The sequence below is a fragment of the Rhinolophus ferrumequinum genome, chromosome 23 (genome assembly GCF_004115265.2).
Source record: "Rhinolophus ferrumequinum isolate MPI-CBG mRhiFer1 chromosome 23, mRhiFer1_v1.p, whole genome shotgun sequence".
Taxonomy (NCBI): Eukaryota; Metazoa; Chordata; class Mammalia; order Chiroptera; family Rhinolophidae; genus Rhinolophus; species Rhinolophus ferrumequinum.
The window spans coordinates 15,449,550-15,460,237 of NC_046306.1; the positions used below are offsets into that span (position 1 = coordinate 15,449,550).

General features: G+C 48.2%; 1 non-coding gene across 1 annotated transcript; it reads left to right on the forward strand.

Annotated features, from left to right (window-relative positions):
• Positions 1 to 887: 887 nt before the first annotated feature.
• Positions 888 to 994, forward strand: LOC117016347 (U6 spliceosomal RNA). The gene has a single exon (XR_004421873.1). It is a non-coding gene; the product is annotated as a U6 spliceosomal RNA (small nuclear RNA).
• Positions 995 to 10,688: the final 9,694 nt, after the last annotated feature.

Sequence of the window (10,688 nt, forward strand, 5' to 3'; positions counted from 1 at the left end):
AACCCCTGCCACATGGAGGGTACCCAGCCCTGGCCTGGGAGCTGCCCCACGGAGCTCTCTGCTCCTGTTCTGAACCGTCTGGGCAGCTCCCCCTCCACCCTCAGCCGTGCCCGAAGAAACTCAGGGTTCCTTGTGGTCCAACTCCTCTCTATTCTTGGCTTTGGAAAAAAACCAGGGGCGGGAATTTTTGTAAGAGCTCTATATATATTGAAAATGTGATTCTTTGTTACATAGCCATCTTGTCATTTCTTTTCTTTTTCTTGTTTTTGGAAGTTTGACCTTTATTTTATTTTGTGTTGATGGAAAGGAAGAGCCTTATATATTTTTGTTATCAAATCCATCAGTCTGTTCATTTAATGCCCTCTTAGAAAATTGTTGCCTATTCTAAAATTGTATGTGTTTTAGGATTCTTTTATGGTTTTCCTTCTAACATTTTCAGTCTTTAAGCCATCTGAGGTTATTTTGGTGTAAGGTAGGAATCTAACTTTATTTTTTCCAAATTGTTAGCCAGTTGCTCAGCCTCGTTTAGTGAGTAATCCATCATTTCTGTACTCGTTTGTTTATTTTGTTCAAAATTCATTCCTACTCTTTTCTATGTTAAAGTCATGCTTGCAATCGAGAGGCAGACAGACAGACAGACAGGCAAGCAGACAGAGACATAGAGACAGAGAGAAAAAAAGGAAGAAAAAGTAGTCCAAATGTCATGGAACTATATGGTGTAGAAGGTGAAAACCCTCCCGGGGCCCACATCCCCAAGATAACGCCATCAACAGTTTGTTTCATATCCTTTTATTAGTAATAGTGTAAAACCTATTAGGTTTCTCTTAAGCGCGAAGACGTACACTGGAGAAATCTCTAGGTAACATATCAACATAAAAACATGTTGGGTGCTCGCTTCAGCGGCACATATACTAAAATTGGAACGATACAGAGAAGATTAGCATGGCCCCTGTGCAAGGATGACACACAAATTCGTGAAGTGTTCCATATTTAAAAAAAAACAAAACATGTTGGCATTTGAAAAACAGAGTAATGCATATATAAGGTTGGAAAAGTCAAACAATCCTCAAAGATACAAAATGAAAACTAAGCTTCCTCTTTCACTACCCTCCCACACCAAGTCCCTTGCCCCCCAAGGTACAATTTGCTATTTGCTTGAGTTTGAAATGCATCTCTTTACCACATCCCACATTCTCATCTGTAGATGGGTCTATTTCTGGAGTTTCAATTTTCTATACCATTTATCTCTCTGCTGTTCTGGTGCTCATACCATACTGTTTAAAGCATGAGAATTGCACCATATGTTTTAACAGCTGGGAGGGTAAGACTTCCCTTATTGTTCTTCATTCTTGGATATATCATGACTTCCTTAGTCCCTTTGGGCTGCCATAACAAAGGACCACAGACTGGGGTGCTTCAACAACAGAAATTTCTTTCTCATGGTTCTGGAGGCTAGAAGTCCGAGGTCAGGGTGGTACCACCATTGGGTTCTGGTGAAGACTCTCTTCTGGGTGGTAGACTGCCAACTTCTCACTGTGTCCTCACGTGCCAGAGAAGGGGCGAGAAGAGCTCTCTGGGGTCTCTTCCACGAGGGCACCCATCCCATTCCTGAGGGCTCTGCCCTGCTTTCTCATCACCTCCCAAAGACCCCACCTCCTAGTACCAGCGTGGTAAGGGTTAGGATTTCAGCATAGGAATTTGGGGGAACACATACATCCGGTCCATAACAATAATCAGTCTACACTTATTTTCCATGTCAACTCTGTATTGTATCCTCCCCCTCCAAACTCCCAGTTTGAGTGGGATTTTGCTGGAACTGCATTGTTTCTATGGACGAATTGGGGGACAGTTATCTTCTTTTCGGTAGTGAGTGTTCCTGTTGGGGGTAAGGACGTGTCTGTCTCCTATGACTACGTTTAGGTTCTGTGACCTTTCTCGTTCATCACCTTGAACCTCCCTCCTCAGGGCACCTTCCTTTTAATCCATCGGATGTTATAGCTGCAGCCACCTGAGAGGAGGATCAGGACACTTGGTCATTGTCCTGCCATACCTGAGGGCCACCAAGTAGAAGAGCAAGGGAATGCGCTCAGCAAAGCTGCAGACAGCAGACTCTGAGCAGCTGGGGGTCACCCCGGGGCCCCCTTTGGCTCTGCAAAGGGAAGACTGTTCTATATGTTGGCACCACATGGCCACCGCATGGAGCAAGGGTGGAAGAGGTGCTGAGCGCTCCACCGTGGCTTTTCCAGTGTTCCATGGAAAATATCGTCTGTGCTGCCCAGGGACTTCCCAGCTTGGCAGGGCGGCATCAGGAGTGTGCCGGATCCCCAGGGCCCAGGCCTTCCATTGACCAAGGGGACGGACCCAAGTCTTCCTAATACCTCTGTACCCCTCACCTCGCTGCCCTCCTCACAGTGACCCTTAGAGGTGGAATGGTCTTAATCTGCTTTACATCCGACCACAGCGAGGATCAGCAAGGCCGAGACACCTAACCGAGGTCACCCAGCAGCACTGGTACAACCCGATTCCCACGCACATGCCCCTCAGGCTGCCATTCTGTGATTGTCCCCTGGGAGCCCCTGCTCAGAGTTAGGACTGACCGACAGGAGGCTGAAACCCCCTCCCGGCTGCCCCAGGCAGAGGACAGCTGCTGGGCAGGTGAGTGACCCAGTGGGCAGCAGGATGGCACCATCAGCTCCTCTCCCATTCCTGATGTGCACGTATGTCTGCCTCTCTCCCCCGGGCAGCTCTCGGCTTGGCTCACGGTGTCCCCAGGGAGCCAGTGGGCTTCTTGATTCCAGGCTGCACATCTGGAAGTTGACGCTATTAAAACAAACCCCATTATATAACAAACGGACATCTGGAACCCGTTAACGCTGAGTTTTTAGAAAAAGAAATTGTTTTGGATGTGCTCTCTCCTAAAAATGTGGCAAGACGCCCTCACCCTGGCTGTCCAGGAACCCAGAGACCAGGCAGCCTCTCCTGGGCCCATTTCTCAAGGTATCTCAGGCCAGGCCAGGGGTGGGCTCGGGCAGAGACAGAGGCAGGCTCTCCCCGCCGGACAGGCAAGTGCCCTGTCTCCTGAGGAGTACGTCTGGGGAAGGCTTCTCTCCACCTCCACTAAATATGTCTTCAGCACTTGTGTGCCTGCTGTGTGCTGCCGACTCCATGTCATTCACCTGCCCACCCCGACACCCGCACTGAGCCTAATCACTCTATCATGGCTGAAGAAAACAGGTCTTGGACTGCCCTGGATTCTGACCCACCTGCCAACACCGAGACTGCGACCTTAGCTTGTCCCTGGAGCTCCCTAGCACCCTCCAACCTCTCCCTGAATTGTCTTCCTACCTTTCTCCCTGGACACAGGTGTCCTGGAGCTAAACACTGTGAGGCACCGACTCACAAATGACTTGGCAAGGCTCATGGTCATTCCCTCTATGAGTGGACCTTGAACTAGCAGTGAAGAGGCTTTATGAGAAATGTCTGGCTAACGTTTTCAAGTAGAAATTTTAATTTTTAAAATAATTTCCCCCACCCCCAACATTTTATGATGAAAAATTTCAAACATACAGAAATGGTGGGAGAATTGTACAATGAATGCCCACATCAACCCACCACTTCGATTCTGCCGTTGTTAACATGCAGCTGTATCTGTCCACCTAGTCACCGATCAATCAATTCAAAAGCAAGTCACAGGCATCACTACACTTCACCCCTAAACACTATGCATACATATCATTAACTAGAGTTTAATATTTGTTTCTGGTTTTCTTCCCCCACCCCCGCCCTTCTCCCAACTCGTTCAAGCCATTGTTCTCAGTCTAGTTGTGGAGAACACAGCTCACTGGCCCATGTGGGAATCGAACCGGCGGCTTCGGTGTTGTGAGCACAGCACTCCAACCACCTGAGCCACCCGATTGCCCTGTTGCTGGTTTTCTTGGAAGTAAAATGAACATACAATGAAATGCACAAGTCTTAAGTATAGTATTCCAGTAAGTTTCACAACCCTGTGGTTGCCATGATACCTGTGTAACCCAAACCCTTGTCACCATGTACAATTTACCATCAATGCCAGAAAGTTCACTGTGGTCCTTCGCAATCAATCTCCACCCCCCACTCCGAGAAGCAGTCACTGTTCTGGTTATTTTCACTGTAGACTAGGTATTATGGGTTGAATTGTGTTCTCCCAAACTTCCTATGTTGAAGTCCTAACCCCAGGATCTTAGAATGTGACTGTATTTGGAGAGGAACTTTAAGAGGGGATTAAGGTAAAAATGACGTCAGAGGCGTAGGCCCTAATCCCACATGACTGGTGTCCTTATGAGAAGAGATTAGGACACAGATACCCACAGGCATAGAGGAAAGACTATGGAAGGACACAGGGAGAAGACAGCCATCCACAAGCCAAGGGGAGAGGCCTCAGGAGAAATCAAGCCTGCCCATACCTTGATCTTGAACTTGTAGCCTCCAAAACTGTGAGAAAATAAATTTCTCTTGTTTAAGACCCCTCCCCATGCCCCAGTCTGTGGCAGTCCTAACAAACTAATAGGGTTTCTCTTTTCTAGGATTTCATATAGATAAAACCATACAGTATGTATTCTTTTCTGTCTGGCATACTTGACCCAGCATGAGGCTTTTGGGATTCATCTGTTTGGCAACATGCATCAATACTGAGCTCCTTTTCGTCGCTGAGTACTATTCCAGTGTATACGTATTCCACAGTTTGTTTAGCTGGGACAACTTGTTTTTTAATGACCGAGGAATTGTTTCATAACATTTCACTCTAATGCATGTTCTTTATGTCCTCCCAACAACAGAGAAGACATTCCACGGCCAGCCCTACTTAGTAGACAGCTTCATAACTACACGAGTGTCTAATCATCCAGAAATACACATAGAACACATTATACCTCCTGAAACGAAACATTCTTAGAGATGAAAGTAGTAGTGCATTTTAACATCAGCTAATGCAGACGACCCCGTGATGTCACAGGGGCATTAGCTCTTCATCTGTGTGGTTACAAATAACACAGTGATTATCCTGGCTTTGGGGACTGGGGCTTTGAGTTTGTGTCTTCACTTGCTATATGGCCTTGGCAACTCAACCTCGCCAAGCCTCATTTTCCTCACCTGAGAAACGAGGCAGTAATCCCCTCCCTAAGGGTTGCTTGAAGACTGAATGAGCTAATGAATTCAGGGTGTTCCCATTGGCTGGAGAAAGTAAGGACTGAGGAAGTTTTCACTGTTTTGATGTGTCCTACTTGGCAGCCCTCAGAGTCAGAACGTCCCTCATGCCAGGCAGGGCAGCAAAAGTGGCTTTCCAGTTCACAAAGAGTAGAAAAGAGTAGAAAATGAGCTTTCTGCACTGCCATGTATGATAGCTGAGACGATGGAGCAGGGTGGTGATGGTTGCGGCATCACCAAAACGCCAAGATCAGTTAGGCTGATGCAGATTGTGCTTTTGGAGTTTCATGAAACACGCTCTGAATTGTGGGAGTAAAAGTTGCATGTGTTTGACCATGTCTCTTTATTAAATATTCTGTCTGAATGGGGTGGTTTCAAAATTTTGTTTCACTTTGTCATGGTCTCTTCTAGGAAAGGGTAAATTTACATCGGGTAACCTTGGGACCATCCTGTAGAATAGATATTAACTTAGTACTTTTCTTCTGGCAAAGCAGAAGTGCATGATTCGAATTGCCACCATTTATTTTATTTCAGAAATTCTTCTCTTTCGAAAGAAATATTTTTCAACTTTGAAGTCCTTAGGAATTGTTTTTTTGGCATAATTTATCCACTCTGTCCCAAGTGGCTTCGCAATGTCCATAATTTCTCTCAGATGATGATCTCTGTTGGCTTTTCAAGACAAAGAAAATGCCTATAGTTTCACTTTGAAGCTCTTTAGAAAAAATTCCCATGACACTTAACCATGTGGTAAATAAATTTCAAACAAAAGATAGATCCGAATTTGGAAACAGGGCAATCGAGTGCACCCACCGATAGCCTGCAGGTTGAGAAGAACCATTTACTACCATTTCCCGTGGTCTGACGGCGTGTGAACACGGTCCATTGAAGCTGCAGGTGTCTTAAAAAAATGTCCTTGCGCCCTGCCCACTTCATCGGCGCCCCGCTTCCAAAGGCTGGGAGAGCTCTTTTAGTGGGTTCCTCATGTTGTGCCAAGAACAGAACCGAGAGCTTTGAGGTCCTTTCCTTTCCTCGCAAAAGTTCATGATTATTAGAACCAAAAGATGCGCAGAACCCCTCACACTTCCTTCAGTTTTATTCAAGTCAATTCCCCTTTGCTGCTATCTTTTTGTTTTCTGATATCTGTGTAACCCTGAATGAGATGATTGATCCCAGTCATGGCTTCAACAGCCATGAAACCCGAGAATCTTTCTTCGACTAAACCTTCTGGGTCAGGGCTGCCCTGTTTCCCAACTCCAAACGTGCGACGGGCGCAGAGCTCCAGGGTCAGCCAGAAGCAGCCCTGGCGGATTGGGCAGAGCCTCTGGAATGAGAGGGCTGGCCAGACAGTAGCAACCAGCGGCAGACAGAGCCGTGGGCAGCAATCACATCTACTAGGTTCAGGAGAGAGCTTGGCACAGGGGTCCACTAGAGAGCTGGGTTAGCAGTCTTGGGTGGTCCTGGGAGGATCCGTACAACCCACCGCCCACATTGTCCCTGGGAGATGGGGACCCAGAACACTCCCTTCTGGGGTACCACAGGGCACGAGCCAGCCTGTCAGCTGGACCTGAGCCTTGAGGGTGACTAGAGCTGCAAGAAGGCAAAAGGATAAACTCTCTTAGCCCTGCTTTTGCGGCATCCCATAAGTTTTGGTATGCGGTGTTTTCATTTTCGTTTGTCTCAAGATATTTTTTTAAATTTCCTTTTGATTTCCTATTTGACGCAATAGTTGTTCAAGAGTGTGCTTGCTGTTCACTTTCCACGCGTTTGTGAGTCTTCCCATTTCCTTATTGTTAAACTGATTTCCAGTTTCATTCCGTTGTGGTTGGAAAAGAGACTTGGAATGATTTCAGATGAATGATTAAAGAAAATGTATTCCATATATATAATGGAATATTATTCAGCCTCTAAAAAGAAGGCAATTCTGCCATTTGCAGGAATGTGGATGGACCCAGAGGACATTATGCTGAGTGAAATAAACCAGACACAGAAAGACGAATACTGCATGATTTCATTTATATGTGGAATCTAAAATAGGCAAACTCATAGAAGCAGAGAGTAGCGTGGTGATTGCCAGGGGTGGGGAAGAAGAGGGAGGGCCGGGGGAGGGGGACATATTGATCAAAGAGTACAGAGTTTCAGTTATGCAGGATGAGTAAATCCTGGGGAGCTAATGTACAACAACATGACTGTAGTTAATAATACTATATTGTGTACTTGAAATTTGTTAAGAGAATTGATCTTAAGTGTTGTCACCAGGAAAAAAAAAAGGTAACTGTATGAGGTGAAGGATGTGTTAGTTGGATTGTGATAGTCATTTCACAGTGTATACTTACACCAAAACTTCATATTGTACACCTGAAATATATACAACTTTTTAAATCTGTCAATTATACCACAATAAAGCTGGGGGGGGAAATGGGAACTTAATAAAACTTATATTGAAGTTCTGGAAAATAAAAAAAGGACAGAGAGAAGAAAATAGGCACCTGAGGGAACCTAACAGGCAGGAGAAAGCCTGCAATGCACTCAGAACTGCAGGAGGAGACAAACCGCATCCTGCACAACAACAGGAGAAAGCAAACAAAACAAAAAGAGCATTTTAGAAAATCAGATGCAAAAGAAAATACTTTCCTGAACTCAAAAACATGATTTCAAATTTAAAATAAATTGGAGGAGAGAATGGAGAACTGGGAAACCAAGTGGAAGAGATAATGCAAAACCCAAAGCAAACATAGAAGACGACAGAAACAATGCAGAGAAAAAGAAGAGCCTAGGAGGAGAGAGACTCAGGAGACATGATAAGTGAATAATAAACCTAGAAGGGGGAACAAAATAACAACAACAAACAGAGGAGAAGCAATAACTTTCAAACGGGAAAGAAAATTTTCCGTGGCTTGAAGAAAGACTTGGGTTTGAAAGGGCTCGTTGAGTTCCAGGCAGGAATGATGGAAAAAAACAGGCAGTTAGGCATAGCCGGGGAAGATTCCTGAATTCCATGATTAAAGGGAAAACTCTTACAAGCTTCCCAAATGAGAGAACAAATTCCATGGGAAGAAAAGAGAAACAGACTGAAACCACACATCTCATTTGCTAGGAGGAGAAAAGAATCCTATGCCAGCCAAGGTTCTATTCACCTACCCAGGACAGAAAAAATACAAGGGCCCAGTGAATTTCCCTGTATGGGGAAAACACCCAAGAACAAATCGAATCAGGCAATAAATGAATCAGATTGGAGACAAGGAAGATGGAGATTAGAGGAAGCCTTCCATGGTGAGTCGGGAACCTACCAATTCATGTGTAGTTGGTTCCAAGTGGATAATGATAGATTAGGTGGAATTTGTAATAGAAGCACTAAATGAGCTGTTTTTCTGTTTTGTTTTGTTTTGTTTTGTTTTTTAAACAGCGGAGAGATGCAGTCAGACCTATTGGGCAGTAGACAAATGGGACACCTCCACGAGCTGCATAGGCTGGCCCTCCGTGCAGGCTTTCTGTAGGGCACCTCCAATTTCGCATGGTTTCCTTTCATACACGTGCCTCCCTTCTTTCCTTGTCACAGCAAAAAGGACCCCCAAGCTGGAAACCTGAAGTCATCCTGGAGCCCCTCAAAAGTCACCAAGGCTTAGCGGTTCTCCTCCCAGTCTTTCTGGACGCCTCCTCTCACTTCCATCCTTGGCTCCATGGCGGCAGCTGTGGCCTGCACCCTCGGGCACCAGCACAGCCTCCTAACCATCTCTGCTGCCCCTTCCCTGTCCCCCTCCCATCGCCACCCAGGCACTCCACAGTGGGTGGCTGAGGGGTGGCCCTCCCTCTGAATGCCAGCCCTCTCTCATTTCCAGCATCTGTGGCCTGGACCCGTCCTCATGGCTGCAGAGTGACTTGTTTAAAACCCACAGCTGTTTAGCTAACACAGGCAGGAGGTGGCCCCCGCATCAAGCAAGGCCTGTCCGTCAGGAGGGGAGCTCAATGCAGAAAGGCAGTGACTGTGGCCTGTGGGAAGTGGCAGGTGAGTAGACTCATGGGGTCTGAAGACCGAGGGTGTCTGTACAGGCCCTCAGCCTGTACCTGGAGGAGGTATGAGGGAAGGAGGAGCCGAGACTTAGGATAACATGGTGTGGATGAGACACACCGTGGGGGAGTCTGGGGGAGGGCAGGATGCCCTATTCCCTGTGCAGCACCCAGGGTGGGGGAGGGGAGAGGGGGTAAAGTCCCACTGCAGGAGCCTTCTGCCTGCCCTTTCCCAAAGGAACTGGGGCTGCTGGTCCGCGCCAGTGTAGCCAGGAATGTCGGAGTCACCAGCTGCAGAGACTCCACCTGGACGGGGTCTCATTGGTTAGGGTGGGCAGCAAGAGCAGGTGGGTGGGCTGCTGGGGGGGTCAGAGTGGTTAGGCCCTGGCAGGGAGCCCTTTGAAAAGCTGCCAAATGTATCATCTGGCCCTAAGCACGAGACGGATGGGGAGACAGAGCCCTGCAACCCTGCCAGGGTGTGGGCCCATGACTGACCTTGTCCTTGACCTCTCTCTCCAGCCAGTTCACGGAAGCCTGGCAGCCCTCCCTCTGAATGCCTGCCCTGTCTCATTTTCAGCATCTGTGGCCTGGATCCTGGCACCAGCCCCGTCAGTGCCCCATCCTCATGGCTACAGAGTGACTTGTTTAAAACCCACAGCTCATCTGTTTAGCCAACACAGGCAGGAGGTGGCCCCAGCATCAAGCAAGGCCTGTCCGTCAGGAGGGGAGCTCAATGCAGAAAGGCAGTGACCGTGGCCTGTGGGAAGCGGCAGGTGAGTGGACTCATGGGGTCTGAAGATGGAGAAATGCAGGTGCGCTACCTCCCAAGTCCTCAGCCTGTACATGGCCCTCCTGGCTCCTGCAAACCCCCTCCTAAGCCACGGCATTCTCACTGGAGCACGTCTCGCCCCGCCCTAGGGAGTCTCTTGACCCTCTCGCCTCCCCAGGCCCCTTTCCTGACCCCTCCTGGGATTTCTCCCAACTCTCAGCCACGTCTGCCCACCCCTCGTCTCGGTGCCTGGAGCACAGTCTGAGGCCACTGTGTCTGTGCTGCTTGCACTGAGCGGGTGCCCAGCAAACGTCCGGGAGAATTAAGGAATTAAGGCAGAGCAGGTCTGAGATGAGGGCAGTGTCTGGGTGGAGGTCAGGTCCTGCCTAGCCAAGCATGAGTTTCCATGGCAACAGCCTCACCCGCCTGCTGCCCTCCCCCTCCACCCCCAGTGGAGGGTAGCCTCCTCTCCGGCTTGGCTTGGCCTCTCTGCTCAGCCCATGGTGTGCCTGCCTCCTCTGTCACCAGCGGTAATCCTGTGTGGTTTTTACTCTGGTGCCCATGAATAGAAGAGTTAGAGGAGGGCGGGGCCTGAGCTCTTCCCAGGGCCTTGCACCCAGCCCCGCCAGCAGGGAGCAGCTCCCGGCCCCCTGGAGTCAGGCCAGCTGTACCACCCACTCCTGTCAGCATCCGCCTTCACGGAGGCCTCCCCACTCCAGGCTCAGCGTCGTTG